The 21880-nt window shown below is 55.2% G+C and overlaps 1 pseudogene; it reads left to right on the top strand.

Moving 5' to 3' along the window:
• The window catches only part of LOC132085215 (zinc finger protein 271-like), a 519877-nt pseudogene extending 498877 nt beyond the window's left edge, over positions 1-21000 (top strand).
• Positions 21001-21880: the final 880 nt, after the last annotated feature.

The following is a 21880-nucleotide window of genomic DNA, read 5'->3' as shown; positions in this document are numbered from 1 at the left end:
GCCGCTGCTGGCTCCCAGCCCACAGAGCCGCCTGCTGGAGGAGGGAGGCTCCTGTGCCAGGGCCTCTGTGCCACAGCTGCTGGGAGCCAGACTTTGTCCCGGCTGCTGGGCCGGCCTTTCTTTCCTGCAGTCTGGGCTAAGCTCTGGCAAACCTCGCCAGGCACAAATCTCCCTGCTCTTGTCAGGCTCTCACCTTCTGTGCCGCCCGACTGGCCGCAATTTGGAGATCTCGTGGGAGAAATCCCAGGAGTCCAACGTTGCGTTTCTCTTGCCGAAATAGAAGAGTGGCGAAGAGCTGCAGGCAAGGGGAGGAGCTGATGAGGAGCGGGTGGCAGGAGCTGCCCATTGCAAAGGTGGAGGGAGCGCCTGGAGCCACTCACCATGCAGAACACGTGGGCACAGAGCCCACCCTTCTGCAGTTTGTCACCGCACATGTCCGGGTCAGCCTCGGCACGGCGACACAGCATGCAGGCTGCAGGGGACAGAGCCAATGGCACGGGGCACGAGCAGCTCTGTGGGGCTCAGAGCCTGCAGCAGCATCGGCCCCAAGGCCGCTCTGTCCCTGCCTGGCTGATGGGCAGGGCTGGAGGCCTTGCAGAGCAGGGGCCATTGTGGGCACGGCTGTCCCAGGAGCTGCCCCCTGGCCCAGCTGGGCTCCACTTGGGCAGGAAGGAGGCTCCCAGCCCCGGCATGGCCGAGCAGCTCCTGCCTCCCCCTGCCTCTGCTCTGATCCCCACGCTGCCTGCTGCCACAAGAGCCCCTGGGCCAGGCTGTCAGAGGGCTGCTTTGCCCTCACCTGGCTCCCTGGCACCAGGGCCCTCCTGCATGCTGTCAGACATGGCGGCTGTCTCTCCTGCGTCGCAGTCCTCGAGGGATGTTGTCGCTGCGAGTGCAGATACTCTCTCTCTATGGGAGAAAGAAGGGGGGGGAGTTTGCAGAACAGGCCCAGAGCCACGAGGCTCTACTCCCTGCTCAGGCCTGCGTGAGCCCTGCTCCTGTCCGCTTTCTCCTCCCGTCGTCGCGCTGAGGAACACCGCAGTGTCCTGGCTCTTCCTCCGCTGATTCTGGGAAGGGAGAGGCAGGTGAGGCTGCAGCACAGGCCCAGAGCCCCGAGGTGTGGGGCCCCTCTGGTCCCTAGGCAGCCACGTCCCCGCCCTACCTTCTCCTCCCGGTGTCAGGTCGCACTGACGCTCGGCCTGAGCCCAGCGTCCCCTTTTGTGGCCTTGGTGGCACAGGTCACAATGGCCACTCTGACATCAGAGCCGTGTACCCAAAATCGGGCAGCCATGGCCTCAGGTCCCTGGCAACCACTTGTGGCGGGCCCCTCGGGCACCGAGCTTCTGAGCTGGGTCCGAGCGTTTGCTCAGGGTGGAAGCACGGCCGGGAATCCGGCAGCAAGTGCAGGGTCAAATGCCAGGCCCTGGGGCAGCCAGCCGGGGTGGCACTGTGGGCAGGGAGGTGCTGTTCAGGCACCGCCACGCCAGGGCTCTGGCCCCGGCCAAGGGAAATCTCTGCTCCTGCCCCTGGCAGGCGGTGGCCCAGAGAGCCCGTGCGGAGTCAACTGCACTGCAGGGATTCAAATCCTGCTCTAGGTGAACTGATGTTTTCCTCAACACCTGTCTGCAGAAAACTAAGATGAACCTGATTTGATGCTGCTGCTGATCACCATTGGGTACTGGAGATAAACCTGGACACCAGCACAGCTGCCTCCAGAACCTCAGTTATCTGTCATCCTATGAACTAAGAACTTTCACATTTCATATAAATGGAAAAATTAGTATTAGGCTCCTGAGAATTGTCATCTTTTATACTGACTCAATGGTAAGACAGAAAATGCACCGAGAATTTTGTGTGTACATTTGACAGGAGAGCTTGCAACTGTCCTCAACTCCAGTCATACAGGAGGATGCTTTTCCTACGTTGTAGGAACTTTGCCAGTTTGGTCCGTGCTTTCCTACTAGAAAATACATGGGAAAAAACTCAGGAAGCGAAGCACAAACAATTCTTGTCAATTTTTCTCTTTCGTGTCTTTGCAAACATGCTCCTGGAAATCCAGATCCATGACTTCTAGAACAATCAGTGGCATCTCTGGGAAGCAGGGCAGGGGCTGACAGGCAGGGACACCCTGCAGCTGCCTGATGCTGGGGCAGCAGGAGTTTGTCCATTTTCCTGTCTCCATGGCAGATCCACCTTGGCTGGGAAACAATCCCTTCACTGCTCTAGGAGGGAGGCACAGCCAGTGCAATGCCAGGGAGTGCCTTTACCCTGGAGGCAGGGAGGAGGCAGAGGGGGAAATTGGGAAGCTGCACCCGGGGCTCTGCAGGGCTCCCAGCCAGGGCTCGAAGCACAAGGAGCCAGAAGAGCTTGGCCGGACAATCCTGAGCTCTGGACACCGTGTCCTCAGCACCGGGAACCCGTTTGCTTCTCCAGGCCCTGGGCACTGCTCCCGTGCTGCTCATGCCAGTTACACACAGACACAGAGCTACCTGCTCTGTCTCAACCCTCTTCAGCACTGGACAGCACAACACAGTAACATGTTCTCTTCAGTACATGGTCTAATTATTAATAGTCCTGCAGAGACTCACATTCAAAGCACACACACACAAAAACCCAAGCACTGGTACACACCTTGCATCAACACAAAATGCATGTTGCTGTTCAGAAACACAGGGCAGCACTTTGGCCAATGCTTTTTCCTGCAAGATTTTTCAAAGGATTGCAAAAGTGACTATGGCAACTTCTTCAAGGAACAAACAGGAGAGGCTTCTGAGTTTTTAAAGATTTATTGGTTTGCTTTCACTTCCTTTTTTTTGCCATCCTTACACTTATCCCTGCATTCCAGAAAATTGTGAAAATCCAAAATAATATCAGGGGAAGTTTCTGAATTCTTTCATGTTTCGCTCAAAGACTTTCTTGACGTACATACAAGGGACTGGTTTGATAACATACAGGGAAAGAGTGGTTTCCCTCACTGGACATTACAAGACAACGTTATAGACTCCACTACACTAAAACACTTCTGTTGCCTGGTCATTACAAAGCCTGAAGCTCTTCTAGAGGCTTTTCCCAGTGCAACTTCATTAGGTTCCTCTCTGCTCAACTCTCGAGCCTGTCCAGGTCTCACTGAAGGGCAGCAGAGCCTTGTGGTGCCTCAGGCCCTGCTCCCAGTTCTGTCCCATCAGCAAATGCTGAGGGAGCGCTCCGTCCATTCTGCCAGGTCCCTGGGGAATAAGGCAAACAGGGCTGGGCCCAGCACGGCCCCCTGAGCTCACAGCTACCTGAGTTTGGAGCTCCTCTGTCCACTTCTCTGCCCCACTGTCCCTGAGCTGCCTCGGACCTTTTATGGCAGGCAGGGACAAAGCCTTGCTGAAGTCCCAGCTGACAACAGCCACTGCTCTCCCCTCACAAGCCCAACCAGGCACTGCAGCACAGGTGCCTACGGGATTGGTCAATCATGGTTTCCATTCCTGTTATTCCACAGGCTTAGAGATGGCATCCAAGAGGAGCTGTTCTGTCTCCTTTCTGGGGATGGAGCTGAGGCTTATGGGCCTGCAGTTTCCTGGCTCCTTCTTGGTGCCCTTTTGCAAGACTGCAGTGATGTTGGCTTTCCTCCACTGCTCATGCCTCTCTCTGGGGCTGTATCCTTCCCTGACTGGCTGGCAGAGCGCCCTGTGCCAGAGGCAGGAGCAGAGATTTCCCTTGGCCCCAAAAGGGAACGCTGGGCTCAGGCCGAGTGTCAGTGCGACCTGACAACTGGAGGAGAAAGTAGGGCAGGGACATGGCTGCCCAGGGACAAGAGGGGCCCCACACCTCGGGGCTCCTGGAGGGCTGGGGGGCACTGCTCTGGCCTGGCCCGGCCCTGGGCTCCCTTGGCATTCCTGCTTGTCCTTGCATCCACCAGGGATGGGCTGCAGCTCAATGGCCCCGGCCTGGCAGCACACTCAGGCCCGGAGCCTTCCCGTTGCGTTGGTGGGTGATGAGATGGGAGTTTTGCTTGAAGCCCTTCCTGCACTCAGGGCAGCGGATGGGCCTCTCATCCATGTGAATCCGCTCATGCAGGAGGAGATTGGAGCTGGTCTGAAACCTCTTCCCACAGGTGGGGCACTTGTAGGGCCTCTCCCCAATGTGGGTGCGCCAGTGCCTGTTGAGGTGGGAGTTGTTCTTGAAGCCCTTCCTACACTCAGGGCAGTGGAAAAGGCCTCTCCTCTCTGTGAATCTGCTGGTGTTGGAGGAGACTGGAGCTGGTCCAAAACCTCTTCTGACACTGGGGACACTCGTAGGGCCTCTCCCCAGTGTGGATGCGTTGGTGCCTGATGAGTTCTGACCTGTAGCTGAAGCCCTTCCCACTCTCCCCACAGTCGTAGGCCCATTCCCCAGTGTGGATCATCTGGTGGCAGATCAGGGTGCTGGTCTGCCTGAAGCTCTTCCCACACTCTAAGCACTTGTAGCGCTTCTCCCCACCATGAAGCTGCTCATGGACCACCAGCTCTGAGCACTGGCTGAAGCTCTGTCCACCTTCCTGGCTCAGGGGTGGTCTTTCCTCCTCAGAGCACCCTTGGCTGGGTTTGCAGCCCATCCTTGTGCGGGATTGCTGGGCTTTTCCTCCCCATTGGGTTCCTGCACTGTGGAGTCACTCAAAATGGCCTCTTCCACGAGGTTCTGCTGTGGGGATTTTTCCTCCCTGGTCTCCATCCTCAGCTCCTTCCCTGGGGGAGGAAGAACAAGGAGAGGATGGGATTTGCCAGAGGGAAGGGGAAGGAGATCCCCCCAGTGCATCCCCGGTAGGATGGTGTTGGCAGCAGGGTTGTCCTGCAGTCAGGGGCCATGCTGGGCTGGGAGATGGGGCAGAAGAGAGGGGGAAAGGGGCACTGACTTCCTCCTCACCTGCCTGGGTGTCCTGGGGATTCTTCTTGTTCATCACAGCCTCCTTTTCCATCTGGCAAAGGTTTGGGGATGGGAAATCCTGTTTTGGGAGGAAAACAAGGAATGAGTACATTGCACTGGGTTTAAGGCAAACCTGGGGAGGGTCTAAACCAGAATTACAGTTTAAAAGAAAATGAAGATCAAGGCAACGATGTAGAAACACTGCCTTAAACTGACAAAGTCAGGATATAACCTGACACCCTGTCGGTCAGGGTGGTGGCTTCAGTCCCATTAAATGGTGGCTGCAGTCGTGTTGGAGTGATGAACGTGATTCTGTCAAAGCAGTGATCCTGTAGAAGGGTCTGGTCTTCTTCTAGAGGTCCAGTGGTGGTTATAGAGCTCTTGTCCTCTGGGAATCCAGTAGGCAAGCTGCTCCTGGTGTTGCAAGGCTCAGCTTATATCCAGGTAGGAATGCTTGGTTCCTCCCCCTGGGCGGAGCATCCCACAATGGGATGATGGAATTTTATCAGTCCTGCAGTGACACTCAATGGCCCATTCACAGAAGATATCTCCCCTGGAGGGCGTTATCAGGGGTGAGTCATGGAAGACATAAAAAACACTGACCCACCTGTTTTTAACAGTTTATGGAGATGGTGATTGAAAATATGCATTTGGTTACATCTTCCATTGCAACCTGAAACAGTGGGGTAATCCCTGCTCAGGGGCTGAACACCACCCCCCTTACCCAAACTGGCTCAGCTGTAAAACCCCCACACACAGGCGACAATATCACACTTGCCCTGCTCCAGGAGAGGTCTCTTTCCCTTGTCACTCATCTTTTCTCTTTCTTTCCATCTCTCTACCTCACATTTACTGTTCAATAAAATCCATTTTGGATTTGGTATCGTTAGCACCTTAATTGGGGCAGAGGAATCTCTCTAACAATTTGCACAACCAGACTGTGACATTAGTGTTGCACAGTGTGTTTAGGCTCTGTTCTCTGACCCCAAGTGCCTTTGACAACAGCATGGCTCCCTCCACTGATGAGGTTGTGGTTCTTTCTGGAAGAACTCTTGGAAACTTGGACACAGTCCCTCCTTCCTCCTGGGGAGCTTATGGAGCTTATAAACGTTTTATTTCTTTATGGGAGAAATTATGAGGAAAATGGCTTTTATGGGTGGCCAGTGTAAAGAAAATAATTTGCTGTCTTTCCTTATAAAGTTGTTAAAATCTCTGGAGGAAACAGAGCAAATGTTACCAGTGAGACTGACAAGGTTCAGTCACCCCATGGTGAGGAATGCAAGGTGGCTAAAAGTCCCACAAGAAGCCCAGCTTAAGTAGATAAATTTCCAAATAAGTCCTGAATTCCCAGGCTTGGGGGCTTTACCAAATGTGACAATCATTTTTCTCTTTATCCCTGTCACCTTTGTGACTGCTACACAGAGCTTTCCCTTCCTTTTAATAATCTGTATTGGGCCAAATTTCCACTTTCCTTTTATCGGAACCTGCCAGCAGCTGAGCTGGAGCTGTGCAGGAAGCAATGAATATTGGAATTGCCACATCACTGCTTGGATTGTCAGTTTATTCATGTTTGGGATTTGTTTGTGCTTTCATCACCAGTTACTTGTGGGAAGATCATATATTCTTCAAAGTGATTTTTCAGAGTCAAGTTGGATTTCTGCCAAGTTTATTTTGTCCAGTGTCCAGAGGATGCTCAAAGGGTCTCCGTGCCTCTCGCACTGGAGGATGCTTGGGAGGCGTTTGGGGGGGGGTTTCCTGTCCCTTTCACCCCAGGCTGTTCCCCAGGGGGTGCCCCTGTCCCTGTCACACCAGGGCATTTCCCAGGGGTATCCCTGTCCCTCTCATACCAGGCCATTCCCCAGGGGGTCTCCATCATTTTCACCCAGGAAATGCCTGGGGGGGTCTCCCTCCTTCTCACCCCTGTGTGGAGGGGGGTGCTCAGGGCAGTCTCTGTCCCTCTCAGCACAGGGGATGCTCGGGGGTCTCTGTCCCTCTCAGCCCAGGGGATGCTCGGGGGGTCTCCATCCCTCTGGCCTCAGGCAATGCCTGTGCAGGGCTGGGCACCAGGGGCTCTGTGTCCCTCTCACCGCTGAGGGTGCTCGGGGCTGGGGGGGCTCTCCCACCTTCTCACACCTGGGGGAGGCCAGGGGGTCTCTGTCCCTCTCAGCCCTGCTGTGACCCCACCCAAACATCATCGGGGTCAGAGGGACAGAGACACCCCCAAAGCCCCAGAGGGACTGAACCTGGGATTTGGTTTGGGGCTGAGGATTTAGGAAGGGGCTGGAATTGGGGCTGGGCTTGGAGTTGGGGCTGAGATTCGGATTAGAGCTGGGATTGGGGTTAAGGCTAGACATGGGATTGGCTTTAGGGCTGGGGTTGGGATTGGGTCTGGGGCTAGACAAGTCTGGCACTGGAATGAGATTAAATACAGAACTGTGAGTGTGTCTAAACATGGAGTGAGATTGAGACCAGGATGAGGGTCAGGTTTGGGACTGAGCTCACCCAGAGCGGGACAGAGGGGATATCACTGTAGGATTTCCCTGCCATCATCCCAGCCCTCCTCAGGCACCTCCAAACATGGGGGGCAGCTGGGTGCCCCAAGATCCAGGTGCTCCCACGCTGCCCCTCCGTACCAGGCGAGCATTCCCTGAGGGAAGCCCTGACTGTGACCCTTGGGGCTCTGGGATCAGCCCTCACATCCCTGTGGAGCAGCAGCAGACAGGATGAGAGATTCCCCCGCCCCGTTTTTCCTGTGGAAGGGTGAAGTCCAGCTGCCCTTTTCTTCTGGTGTCTCCTCCTCTCCTCAGCTGAGGATGTCAAACTCCCCAGGAGCAGGAAAATCCCCATTCCCTGTTTGCTTGTGGCTGCAGCCTGGAACATCCACCCAGAATGAAGAACTTTCTGACAGCCCTGCTGAATGACACTGGCAAGAGGTTTGTGAGAAGGGGAAGAAATTGTATTTTGATAGTAAAAAAAAGGTGCAAAATTATTCCTTTCTATTACTTTTCAGTCAGTTCTGGCCTGTTTTCAGAGTGCCACCTTCTCAGCTGACTGTGTTTTTGCCCTCTTTTCTCTCCTGCCTCTCTTTGTCTGCTCTGTTTCTCTCTCAGTGTCTCCCTTGACCCAGGGCAGCTCACACCAAAGACCGTGCCCGGATTTAATTCCCAATTCAGGAGCTACAACAACCATGGGGGAAGTTATGAAGGCTCGCAGTGAAATGCCACTGTAAGATCTTGCTCCACTTGGCTTTTGGCTCCTTCTTGACAGCTTTGCCCTCAAGGGCAGGAACATCTTTTCATAGCTGAGAACTGGAATTCCAGCCCCTGGCAGTGTGTGCCGTGGATCCCAGAGGGGCATTCCCGAGGCTCCCAGAGTGCTGCTCCTGCCGTGCCTCCCAAGGGGAGAAGCTCCAGCAGCTCTGTGGGCTCCCAGAACACACAGCAAAGGTGGCTTTGATGGACATTTTCCAGGGACTAGGGTGGGAAGGGACCCTGTCCACGGATTACGACCCCGCGAGGGAGAGACGCCTCTGCCCCAGTGAAGGAGCGAATGAGAGCGTGGGAAAGCAACCGACGATTATTGAGCGTGGACTGAACGGAACAAGAAATGGGGAGGAGAAAGGGAGAGAAAGAAATCGGGAAGAGGTCTCAGAGAACAGAAAGAAACAGGAAAAGGCTCCCGCCCGGACTCCGCAGCTCCCAGGAACACCCGCAGGGCGTAGCGCCTTTTACATTTCCAGCCAATCAGAGGACGCGGTAAACAATTTCCAGCCAACCAGAGCTTTTCTCGCCGATGACTCACCGGTTGCCAGGCGGGCCCGCAGAGCCCGGCGGCCCCGGAGCGGAATTTGGGGCTCGGGCCGGGGGGACGGATCCGCCCTGGGGCCGATCGGGGGCTCCCCCACCCAGCAGCCGGTGCTGCGGGGCCGCGGGGCAGAGCGGTGGGAAAGGGGGTCCGGGCTGGGAGCGGAGGAAATGCGGGAGGAAGTGGAGGGAGAGGAGGAGCAGGAGCAGGAGCGGGAGAATCGCGGCGCTCGCAGCGCCCGCACGCCGAGCCTGCAGCAGCCCCTGCCCCGGGAGCATCGCCCCCAGCCCCGAGCCGCAGGGGAGGGCGGAGGCCGAGCTCGCCCCGGCTCCAGCCAGGGGTCTCCGGGAGGGTTTTTTGGAGAGTGTTCGGAGCCGGCAGATCCCGGACTCGAGCCCCGGATATCTCCGGGCTCCCTAAGAGGAGCTTTTTCGGCGGGAGAGGAGCCGCGATCGCCCCTCGGGAGGGTCCCGGGGGGCCCACGTGGGGATGGCCCGGTACCGACGGGGCGGGACATTGGTTTTGGGGATCCCCGTGAGAGCCGGGGCTGTGGAACGGGGGACCCCCGGGGCGGGGAGAGGGGAAGGGGCGATAGCGGAGCTGGGGGACCCCCGGCAGCCCGGAGATGAGGCGGGGACGGGACCCCCTGACCCTGACTGGGGCGTGTCCTGGGTGACTTCATGATGCTCGTACCCCATCGGTCTGTTTAGCCCAGAAATGAGTTCTGCACCTTTAAGGCTGGTTTTTAGAGAGGAGGGGAGGAGGAAGAAGCAGCAGTTTGTTTTCAGAAACTGCACTCACTCCTCCACATTCCGGCACCTGGGCTGTTGTGATGCCTTAAGGAGCTGGAACAGAGGCCAGACAGAGCTAAGAGGAACAAAGTTTTTTACTGAAATGCCTTTAAAGGCCATAATCTGGCAGTACCGGAGGCACAGCTGTGGCTCTGCCTGGATGGCTCCAAGATGGGAGCAAAAGAGGGATTGGTCACGAGATCTCACATTTTTATAAGTTTTAGTCCATTTGCACATAACTGCCCAATTAATAGCTTCCAATTATGAAGTTTCATCTCCCTTGCTTCCTTGCCTGCCCTCCTTTTTTCATGTTGTTTGTGCTTTGGGCCTGAAGTTTGAAGAGATTGTCCTTGAATCTCCAGGATTGTTTTGTCTTCACCACCCTGAGAAAAGATCCCATAACACTTAATACAAAGGTAAAAGCTGCACATCAAAACAAAGAACAGAAAAACTTAAAACCTAAGGTATTGTTTATCTGCAGACAGACAGACAGCAGGACAGAGCTCTCCTTTGCTTTTATTTAGTTTTAGCTCGCTGAGGCAGAGAAGTTCCCTGGACTGTGGTTTTTGCTTTTCTTTGGAGCTGTTTAAACCTGCTCTGGACTGAACACCCAGAACACCACCAGCACCTCACACCTGTGGCCCACCTAGGCCGGGCCTGGGCCCAGGCAGTTCCAGTGCTGGAGGGGCTGATAACAGACGGATAAGAGACTGATAACAGACTGAGGGAACCGAGCTACAGCCCACAGAGGGACTTTCTGAGTTTGTCATCAATTTTGGAGCGGCAAGAGGTTTTATTTTTTAATATTGTTCAATTTTTGTGCTGGTGAATGCTTTGCCTGTAAAATAAACAGTTTTTTCCCCTTTTCTCCATGGAAATATTTTCTCGATCCGGTTGGGGGAGGGGCCGCTTGAATCTGCTTTCTAGAGGAAAATCTTTTGGAGATTTTCTCCCAAATTTGCCCTAAACCAGGACAGGGTGGTGGGAAGAGGGGAGAGCCCCAAGTGATTGGACTGGGGTGAGGCTGAAGAGGGGACCCCAAAACCCCCAGCATCCCTAAGCAGGACCCTGGAGAGGGAGGATCCCCAGTGCCCATGGGATCTCCAGCAGCCCTGAGATGAGGGACCACCAGAACCCCAGAGACTGGAAATGGGAAAATCCTGGTGGCTTTTTTTGATTCACTCTTGATTTTTGAAGGTTTTTATGGACACCAGATGACTTCTAGTGATGGACTTGGGTGGGAGGAATTCCCAGCCCAAGGCATTCACACCTTGTTTTTCCCCAAACCAGGATTTCCCATTCCCAAACCTTGGCAATATGGAGGAGGAGAAGGCTTGGAGGAAGAGGAAGATGCCCTGGGACACCCAGACAGGTGAGGAGGAAGTCAGTGCCCCTTTCCCCCTCTCTCCTGCTCCATCTCCCAGCCCAGCACGGCCCCTGACTGCAGGACAACCCTGCTGCCAACACCGTCCTGCTGGGGATGCACTGGGGGGATCTCCTTCCCCTTCCATCTGGCACGGAGGCAAATCCCATCCTCTCCTTGTTCTTCCTCCCCCAGGGAAGGAGCTGAGGATGGAGACCAGGGAGGAAAAATCCCCACAGCAGAACCTCGTGGAAGAGGCCATTTTGAGTGACTCCACAGTGCAGGAACCCAATGGGGAGGAAAAGCCCAGCAATCCCACACAAGGATGGGCTGCAAACCCAGCCAAGGGTGCTCTGAGGAGGAAAGACCACCCCTGAGCCAGGAAGGTGGACAGAGCTTCAGCCAGAGCTCAGAGCTGGTGGCCCATGAGCAGCTTCAAGATGGGGAGAAGCCCCAGAAGTGCTTGGAGTGTGGGAAGAGCTTCAGGAAGAGATTCAACCTGATCTGCCACCAGAGGATCCACACTGGGGAATGGGCCTATGAGTGTGAGGAGTGTGGGAATGGCTTCAGCTGCAGCTCCACCCTCGTCACCCACCAACGCATCCACACTGGGAAGAGGCCCTGTGAGTGTCCCCAGTGTCAGAAGAGGTTTCGGATCAGCTCCAATCTCCTCCGCCACCATCAGATTCACACAGAGCAGAGGCCCTTCCTCTGCCCTGAGTGCAGGAAGGGTTTCAAGTGCAACTCCAACCTTGTTAGGCACTGGTGCATCCACACTGGGGAGAGGCTCTATGAGTGTCCCCAATGTGGGAAGAAATTTCAGACCAGCTCCAATCTCCTCCTGCACCAGCGCATTCACACACAGGAGAGGCCCTTTCACTGCCCTGAGTGTGGGAAGGGCTTTAAGCACAACTTTACCTTTATCAGCCACCACACCAGCACATCCACACTGGGGAGAGGCCCTACAGTGCACCCAACGTTGGAAGAGCTTCTCAGACCACTCGTTCTTTACCCGACACCAACGGAGGCACAGGTAAGGGCAGCCCTGTGAGTGCCCCAGCTGCAGGAGAAGCTTCATGCTCTGCTCCAGCCTCATCCCCCATGGGAGGACCCACGTTGTTCAGAGCCCTGGCCATCTACTTTCCCTGTGATCCGTGTTGGGAAGACACTGGGCTGGTTATTCTTTTGTTTTGGCCCTAATTTTCTTTGGATTCATCTTCATCCCTTTAAAACAGAGAAAATTGGGGTAAAAATCAATAAATTCATCAAGGGCATCTAAAACCTCACTTTTTACTTGTGTTTCAGGGGAATCTGGGATTCAGGGAGATAACTGGGAGAATTTGGGGGTTTTGGGGTTATTTGGTGTACTTGTTTCCCTTTCTTGGCACTGAAAGAGAAAAGAGGATTCAATCTGTCATCTTAATGCCACTGAAAACTACTCAATCCCACTCCAAAATTCCTCGATTCCACAGCTCTTTGGTGTGTAATGGGGTTGGAAGGGGATTGAGCAAAGTGAGCTTCAAATCAGGAGGGTTGAGATGGGCATTAGGCAGGGCAGGATGGGTGGGATGGAGTTTGGGAGGTGGAAAATGGGGGAAATATGGCTTGGGAAGGTGGCCATGATGTCCAGGAGGGGTGGGATGTGTTGAGGTTGGGAATGGGGAGGTGGGTTGGGGTCTGGAATGAGACAGCCAAAGTTTGGGGATGATGAAGGGAGGGGGAGCCCATTACTGAGCGAATTTTTTAATAATCTACATTGCTGAAGAGATTTTGAGGTATCTCACATTTCTGAGGCAGTTTTGGGGCACTCTCCAGCTCTTAGGGGCGTTCCTGAGAGCAGCTCCATGGAGCCCCATTGCCAGGGGTGGTTGCCTTGGGCACAAACTCAGAGCTGTATCCAGAGTCTGTTGCCTCGGTGCTGGAGAGCAGAGAAATGATGAACAGCTCCAGATATCTCCAGTGTGTGTTTGGGGGCAGGGAGAGTTCTGCATAGGTGGGGTGGTCACTGTCCCACCCCAGCCACTGCAGCCTCTGGCCCAGCCCCAAAGTGGCTGCCAAGCCCCTGGCACCCCGAAAACCCCACCTGAGAGAGGGACCAGAGCAGGTCAGGCTGTGACACAGGTGTGACACTGAAACGTCCCACGGCTCCAGAGCTCACAGCAGCTGAGATCCAAGACTGACTGTGGATCTCTCTCTTCTCCTGACTTCCTCTTCTCAAAATCTGCATAACTTGAAGTTGGACAGGTTAGAGTTTGCGAAGTCAGTGCTTTGTCAAGTGATTTACTGTAATTCAATGCTGTTTAAGATTTCCCAAGTACCTCATTCTCTTAAGTTTGTAACTAAGTTTGTTCTCCACCCTCCTGAGAAGTTTTTTGTTTTCTCCCCTTGGCCATGTGTCCTGCAGGCTGTGCCCCTGTGCGTGCTTGCTCCTCTGCCCTGGCTGGCTGCACTCGCCCATCTCGCTGTGCCCCAGCATTTCTCACCCAGTGTTTCTGTGCCCTCCCTGGGCTCCCTGCACCCAGCGCTGCCGGCTCCTGGCACACAGAGCCAGGGCAGGAGCCCACCCTGCCAAGGGGCTCTGGGCAGGGCGGGGGCTGCGATGGCTTCTGAGCTCAGCAGCTGCTCCTGGCATGGTTCCATGGGGACCGAGCACAGCAACGCTGCTGAGCATTGTCCCTGCTGAGGGTCACACACTGCCGGGGCACATTCCCTGCCTGCAGCATTGCTGAGCATTGTCCCTGCTGAGGGTCACACACTGCCGGGGCACATTCCCTGCCTGCAGGATTGCTAAGCATTGTCCCTGCTGAGAGTCACACACTGCCGGGGCACATTCCTTGCCTGCAGGCTTCCAAGCGCTGCACTTGTGTCTCCAGCATTGCTTTCCAACAAAAACAGGGGAATGCAAACTGTGCAGCTCATGGTATTTTAGAGTGTCTAAAACTTGCTAAGTCATTGATCTTAGAGGTGAGATGCATTTGGAATTAATGGCATGGAGAAGTAGTGTAAGATGGAAAAGGGGAGCACAGAAATAAATTGAGGAAAACATTTCACATTATTTCTTTCCATTTTCATTTCACTTCTAGAAAGCTGATTCAGTTTCCCAGGAATCTTCTCTGTAATCCTGTCTGCTCTTTTCAAAAACATTTCCTGGAGAATGAGGTCGAACTCCTGTCACAAGATGTGCCACCACCTGCGGCTTCTCTTGGCTTTCCACACTGTGCCTGCAGCAGGACTCTTGCAGCAAAGCAGGACAAAGGTTTGGAGAACTTGACAACTTGTCCTTTCTTTTGCTGGTGGACTGGGGAGTTGTGCCATTGGTGAGGTTTTCATTGTTACTGTTCCAGGCTAAGAAAACAGGAGGTGGTACCAGGAATTGTTAGGGAATACAAGCCTGGCTGTAAACTGGGGGCAGCAGCACTGCAAAACACCTCTGGGCATCTCTGTTTCCTGCTGCTGGGAAGGAGCCATGAAGCGAGTCGAGAAGTTCTGGTTTCTGTTTCTCCTGAAGGATTTTTTAGTTTAATTCCACACTGCAGAGGCAATTTTTGTGATGGCCTCTGTCAGCTTATTCTATTTCATCAGTGCCAGCTACAGGGCTGTGTTTGACCACTGCAAATGTGGCCTGTGAGCCTTTAATTCCCCTCATCTTAGAGCTTGAGGTTGGTGAGCATTCCAGTATCTGTTGATCTTTATGCCTGCGACAAAAATACTGACTTCACTGTCAGGAAAGCACCGTGGGTAGCACCAACTGAAAGCGGCACTTGCAGTTTCATGGATAAAATTCAGGTTGCAAGCAGAAGAGGGCCAAGAGCAGCCATGATCCCCAATTCCCAAGGCAAAGGCACCAGCAGCCTCCTGCTGCCACCTCAGGGTGAGTAAAACAGTGCTGTAAACAGCTCTGAAATCCGGTCCTTTCTTCCTCTGAGGTCTGGCTCGGGGCAGCACAGGCGGGCCCTGAGCAGTCAGGGCTGTGTGTGGGTGCTGGTTGCTCTGCTCCAGAATTGAGCTGGAAAAAGCCCTTGGGAGCCGAGGCAGGAGCAGGTGGAAAAGGGCCGGCGCTGCTGCTGCTCCTGGCCGGGAGCCCCGGCTGGGCCGGGCCGGCGCCCCCTGCGCTGCGGCTGCTGCTGCTGCCAGAGCCGGGCGGGACTCCGGGACAGGGAATGGACACGGGGGGACAGCAAAGGCCTGGCGACTGCAGGGATGGTGGCGCTGGGGCCAGCGCCAGCACAGAGCTTCAGCCCACAGTTAACCCCGAGGGAAACGCTGGGGAAAGGCTCCATTTCAGCCTTTTTTTACTTGTCGCTGTAATGAAGGGACTGAAATGAAAGGAAAACAAGCAGGGCCCGACCCCTCCTCCTCTGGGAGGCGCCCCGCGCCTTGGGCTGTGAGGGGTTGTGAGGGGCCGTGAGGGGATGTGAGGAACTGTGAGGGGTTGTGAGGGGCCATGAGGGGCTGTGAGGTGTCACTCTTGAGTCGAGAATGACACAGGAACAGGCGGGAGGCAGTTTGTAGAGAGAGTGAAGGAAGGTTTTATTCAAGAGAACCTTGTGGTTTTTATAGCGTGAGATGATTTATTCTATTTGATTGGCTGGTTAACAAAAATACATTACACTGTCCTTGAGAAGAACAGAAAGACAAAGTAGAAGAATACCACCTGCAGATTGTTTATACTTAACAAGTTATCACATCCCTACAACACCCTAAAAATTCTCACATGCTGCTGTGAGAAACACTTGCTGTTTCTCTCTCTCTCTTCCAGAGCATCCACAGTGAGGGGCTGTAACGGGTCTTGGGGAACTGTGAGGGAGCCATGAGCTGTGGGAGGCTGTGAGGGGCCATGAGGGGCCATGGGGAGCTGTGAGTGGCCATGGGGAACTGTGAGGGAGTCATGAGGGGCTGTGAGGGGCCATGAGGGGTCATGGGGAACTGTGAGGGGCTGTGGGAGGCCAGGCTCCTCATGGAACCAAGGGTCCATTGTGACACTGCGGAACCAAGGAGATCATTGTTGACAGTACAGAACCTCACGGAACCAAGGGGCCATTGTGGCACAGCAAGGCCTTGTGGAACCAAAGGGACCATGGTGACACTATGGAACCTTATGGTACCATAGGTCCATTGTTACACAGCAGCCACAGCAGGGCCCCAGAACCAAGGAGATCATTGTGACACTACACAACCTCAGGGAATCAAGACATTCACGTTACACCAATGAACCTCATGGAGCAAAGGGTCCATTGTGACACTGTGGAACCAAGGACACTGTTGTTGGCAGTACGAAAGCTCATGGAACCAAAAGTCCATTGTGACATTGTGGGGCCTCATTGAACCATGGAGACCATTAGGACACTTCAGGACCACTGGAACCAAGGGGCCATTGTGACACTGCAGGGCCTTGTATAACCAAGGGGTCCTTGTAGCACAGCAGGGCCTCATGGACTCAAGGGGATTAAAGTGACACTGTGGGGCTCCATAAAGGTCTGTGGAGCTCCATAAGGGGCTGTGGGGGCTCCATGAGACCACAGGGCCTTTCTGACGGTGGAACCAAGGATACCATTGTTACACTACAGAACAAAGGAAACCATTGTGAACCAGCGGGGGAATCCACTGGGACTATTGTGACACTTCAAGGGCCATTGTTGAACAGCAGGGCCTCGTGGAAGCGATGAGACCATTGTGACATCCCAGGGCCTCATGGGAGCAGGGGGCCATTGGGACACTGTGGGTCCCCATGGAAGCAAGGGGCCAGTGTAACACATCCAGGCCTGCTGGAACCAAGGGGCCACTGTGATCCCAGGGAACCCAATAGAACCAAGGGGCCATTTGGAGACACTGTGACCTCATGGAAGCAAGGGGCCATTGTGGCCTTGTACAGTCCCATGGCAAGAAGGAAACCATTTGGACACTGCAAGGCCTCATGGAAAGCAAGGGGCCATTGTGCCACTGCAGAGCCAAGGAGACCATTGTTATATCACTGGACCTCATGGAAACAAAGATCTGTGGTGATCCTACAGGGCCTCATGGAACCAAGGGGCAATTTTGATGCTGCAGGGCCCCAAGGATCCAGGAACATGAAACAGGTCTGGGTGGCTGGGCCTCCTGGGGGCTGCTTGACTGGTCCCACTGGCCTTGGCATATTGAGAGTTGCTTCTTATCATCCCCTGAAACCCTGGAGTTCTGTGTATTCCTTCCTGTGGGAAAGGACTGTCCTTCTCCTCCAGGGGTTCAAGGCTGAAATTGGGATTCCTCCCCCAAATCTGATTATATCCGAGGATTATTCCCATATGAAACCTGCCAGGACAGACAGCTCTGGCTGGCCTTGGCCTCTTGGGGGCCACCCCTCATGTGCCTTCAAAACACTGGGGGCCCGTTCTTTTCTTCCCATTGAAAAAATCACTTTCAAGTCCAGCCATCTATGGCCAAAATTGAGAATCCGCCTCTAAAATTGTTTATATGGTTTTCCAATGGTACCTCCCAGACAAAAGCTGCCAGGGCTATCTAGATTCCCTTGGCTGCCCTGGTGGCCCTGCTGTTGCTGTAGAGCCTGAGTGCTCTTGGGGCTGGGCACAGCCCTGGGGGTGGCAGTGCCGGGGCTGCAGCAGAGACAGGCCATGGGCACTGCTGGGGCAGCACTGACGCCTCAGCCCAGGCCCTGGGGGCTCCAGGCTCCTTGCCCAGGCTCTCCCAAGAACACACCCAGGCCGATGCTCAGCACAGAAAACCCCCGTGAGCAGCCCCAGGCTGGCCGTGGGCAGGCTGAGGGCAAACAGCATGGCTGGGGCTCTGCAGGGACCCGGGGGCAGATGGGAAGGAGCAGCAGAGCAGGGGCTGATCCATCCCCAGTGCACTGGACAGCCCAGGGCAGCATCCCAGAGCATCCTGATGGAGCTGCCAACAACATCCCCCCTCTGCAGCCCTGGCCTCTCCCCCAGCTCACACAGGTGCCCCATCCTTGCAGGCACAGACACGGCAGCACTGGCTCAACAGCCCCTGTTTGCATTGCACACAGCAGGGGGAGCACTCCCATGCTGTTGCGGTGGGGACATGAACCTGAGGGAGCACAAATGCCATCAGCCCCTGGGGCCAGCAAGGGCTGGGGGACACCAGAGAAACCACTCAGCTTTGTCCTGGCCTCTGCAGTCAGCCAGAAAGTTTGTTCCCATCAGCTGGGAGTTTCCTGTCCCACTGCAGACGCTGTTGCTCAGAGCCAGGGCTGCCTGGCAGCCACCCCCAAACTGCCCTGAGCATTTCCTTGGCTTCACCTTTGCTTTCTTTACTCTTCCTGATACAAATGTCTTCTGATTGCCCAGCCCTGTTCCCTCCCCTGCAAACAGCCCATCCCTGGTTGCCATTTCCTCTCTGGCCCCACTCCCCATTGCAGTTCCTGACTTGGCACCATGGGAACATCCCTTGGGCAGCAGGATCATCCTGCAAGTGCTGCAGGAATTGTCTGCAGGCTCCTGCAGTGCCTGGTTCTGCTCCCTTGCCAGAGACACCCCAGGCCAGGGAGGCACATCTGGGCTGCTGTGTCTGGCTCTGGGGCTCTCTGTTCTGGGCAGTGAGGAGGAGCTGCAGAGGCTCTGCAGGACTGACAGGATGGGCTTTGGGGCTGGCAGGAGAAGCTGGGCTGCTGGAGCTTCTGAACAGGAGGCCCAGGGCTCCTCTTGCAACTGCTCCAAGGGTTCTTTCAAAGAATCCCAGAATCAGCAAGGGTGGAACAGGCCATGGAGATCATCAAGTCCAACCTGTGCCCTGACACTGCCTTGTCTCCCCTGAACCTCCTCTTCTCCAGGATAAACAACCTCAGCTCCCTCAGCCACTCCTCACAGGACTTGTGCTCCAGACCCATCACCAGCCTTGTTGCCCTTCTCTGGACATGCTCCAGCTCCTCCATGTCCTAAATTGGGGGCACCAGAACTGCAAACAGCACTTGAGGTGCTGCCCAAGCAGTGCTGATCACAGGGGAACAATCCCTGCCCTGGTCCTGCTGGCCACACCATTCCTAATCCAGGCCAGGAGCCACTGGCCTGCTTGCCCACCTGGGCACACTGCTGGCTCATGTCCAGCCTGCTGTCCATCAGTCCCTGCAGGTTCCTTTCTGCCTGGCTGCTGTCCAGCCCCTCTGGCACCTTGTTGAGGGAGGGAAGGGAAGGGAAGGGAAGGGAAGGGAAGGGAAGGGAAGGGAAGGGAAGGGAAGGGAAGGGAAGGGAAGGGAAGGGAAGGGGAAGGGTCCAGATCCAATCCTTCCTGAAATGTGGGGTTTGCTGGCACTGCCAGTGCCTTGATCCAAAAATTTCCCTATTCTGGCACAGCCCAAGTGCAGCAATTTGCTGGCACAGAAATCCAAAACCTGGCAACTTCCTGCTACTGGGTCTGGCACCGACCACATCTTGTGTTTGCTGCCCCAGTACCCAGATTTGGAAATTTCCTGGTGCCTGCAGAGCCCAAGTCCAGTGATTTACTGGCACAGAAATCTAAAATTTTTGAAATTTCCAAGTTCTGACTCTAGCACCCTTCAGATCTAGTGTTTGCTGGGACCGCCAGTGCCCAGATTTGGAAATTTCTGGGTGCCTTCACAGCCTAGGTCTAGCAATTTGGTTTTAGCTAGCTTAGGCAGAGAAGTTTCTTTGGACTGTGACTTTCCTTTTTCTTGGAACTGTTTAAACCTGCTCTGGACTGAAAACCCAGACAAACACTGGCAGCAGCTCACATCTGTGGCCCCCCGAGCTCTGGGATGCTGCATTCCAGCACCAGAGGGACTTAGAAGAGATGAAGTGAGTCAACTACAATCCACAAAAAGGACTTTCTGAATTTGCCATCTCTTCAGCACTGTCAGAGGTTTTATTTAATATTATTCATTTTTCGTGCTTGTGAATACTTTACTTGTTAAATAAACTGGTTTTTTTCCACTTTTCTCAAGTCCTTTCCTGAACTAGTAGGAGGAAGGGCCGCTTGAACTTGCTTTCTAGACGGACCCCTTTTAGAGATTTCCTCCCAAAATTTGCCCTAAACCAGCACAAACAGTCACAATGAAAATTGCACCAGTGGCATAATTTCCTGATGGAAAATCTTGTGACAGAAGCTCGACCTTGTACTCAATGAGAGGTTCTTGGGAAGAGCAGACAGGAGAAGATTCCTGGAAAACTGAAAAAGCTTTCCAGAAGCAAAATGAAAATGAAAGAAACAATCCAAGATGTTTCTCTTTATTTATTTCTGTGCTTCCCTTTTCCATGTTGCAACCCAGTAATTCCAGATGTACCTCACCTCTAAGATCGCTGACTTAGGGATTTTTAGACACTCTAAAATACCGTAAGCCACACACAGTTTTCCTTCCCCTGTTTTTACAGGAAAGCAACACTGGAAGTGTAAGTGCAGTGCTTGGATCAGGAGGTGGGCCGGCAGTTTCTGACCCTCAGCAAGGACAATGCACAGCAACGAGCGAGGGGATCGCTGTGCCAGTGTGCAGGAGTCAGGGCTCTGCATCTGGGCTCAGCACTGCAAAGTTCCCGTGTTTGGACAGACGGAGGGGCTGTCCCCGGGGCGCGCGGGGCTCGAACGTGGGGCTCGTGGGGCGAGCAGGGAACGGACACGGGGACGGGTGAGGGGCGCTCGGGGGTCGTTGCTGGCCCCGAGCCGAGCCCTGACAGCCGCGTCCCGCCCGCAGGGACGGCGCAGGAGGCCCTACAGGAGCGGTACCGGCTGGGATCGCTGCAGGGGCGCGGCGGCTTCGGCAGCGTCTTCGCGGCCACGCGGCTCTCGGACGGCGCTCCGGTGAGCGGCGGGGCCGGCGGCGGGCGCAGGAGGAGGGGGCGGAGGAGGAGGGGATGCAGGAGGAGGAGGGCGGAGGGGATGCAGGCGGAGGAGGAGGAGGGCGGAGTTTGTGGCTCGCAGTGCGGGCGGCGAGCTCACCCCGCTGCTGCCCTTGGCTTGCAGGTGGGCATCAAAAGGGTGCCACGGAATCGCGTCCGGCACAGGGGCGAGCTGGTGAGCGGAGCCAGCGGCAGTAGCCGAGGCTGCCTGCCGGGGATGAGCCGGGGCCTGGCACGGTGGGAGACGCCAGGACGCCCCGAGGGAGAGTGGGCGTGGGGCCAGCGCAGGGCGCAGAGCATCCCGGGCTGGCTGACGGCTTCCCCAGGCCTGGAACGGCATCAGCCCCACTGACGGCATCGTGCTCCTCCCGCAGCCCGACGGCACCAGCGCACCCCTGTAGATAGTGCTGCTGGCCAAGGTGTCCACTGGCTTCCCCGGTGTGGTCCAGCTGCTGGAGTGGCTCAGGCTCCCTAACTACATCGTCATGGAGTGGCCAGAGCAGTGTCAGGACCTGCAGCGTTTCATTCGGGCACGGCGGTTCCTGCCCGAGGAGGAGGCGTGGGAGCTGTTCTGCCAGGTGCTGGAGGCTGTGCAGCACTGCACCAGCTGTGGGGTCCTGCACAGGGACACCAAACCAGGGAACATCCTGGTTGACCTGGACACCAGCCAGGCAAACTCATGACTTTGGCTGTGGCACCTACCTGCAAGACACAGTTTACACTCACTTCGCAGGTTAGCCCACGCAGGGTTGTGCTCCCGCTGCTGACATCTCATGGCCCAACATCTCCCGGCCCAAGCTGGCTGTGGCAGCGGGGATTCTCCCTTTTGCTGCCAGTCAGGGCACTGAGTCTTCAGCTGAGTTGCTTTAGAGCGGGGCTGGGTGGGCAGCCATCTTCCAGCCCTGCTGGCAGCCTTTGCCCCCCACTCTGCCCAGAACTGGAGCAGCCAGCCTGACCAAAACCCCCGTGGTTGGGGGTAGCAGAGAGGCGGGGGCGAGAACCAAAGGTGGCCTCTGGATGAACCTTCCAAGCAAAGGTTATCTTTGTATCTGCTCCCTAATGAAATATGCATGGTCATTAGCCCTGTGATAGATGTAGCCACTCATTAGTGAAACATGTATTGACCTTTATGTATTTAGAAGCCAGAAAAGGCCATGAAATCTGACATCTGACCTTGTTTGGGGCTGTATGGTCTAAGTCACCTCCCTTGGTTCCTCCCTGAGCCCTGGCCA

This window comes from Ammospiza nelsoni, chromosome 29, assembly GCF_027579445.1.
Source record: "Ammospiza nelsoni isolate bAmmNel1 chromosome 29, bAmmNel1.pri, whole genome shotgun sequence".
Taxonomy (NCBI): Eukaryota; Metazoa; Chordata; class Aves; order Passeriformes; family Passerellidae; genus Ammospiza; species Ammospiza nelsoni.
The sequence above is the reverse complement of the archived record's forward strand: the minus strand, read 5'-3'. Positions and strand labels throughout refer to the sequence as shown.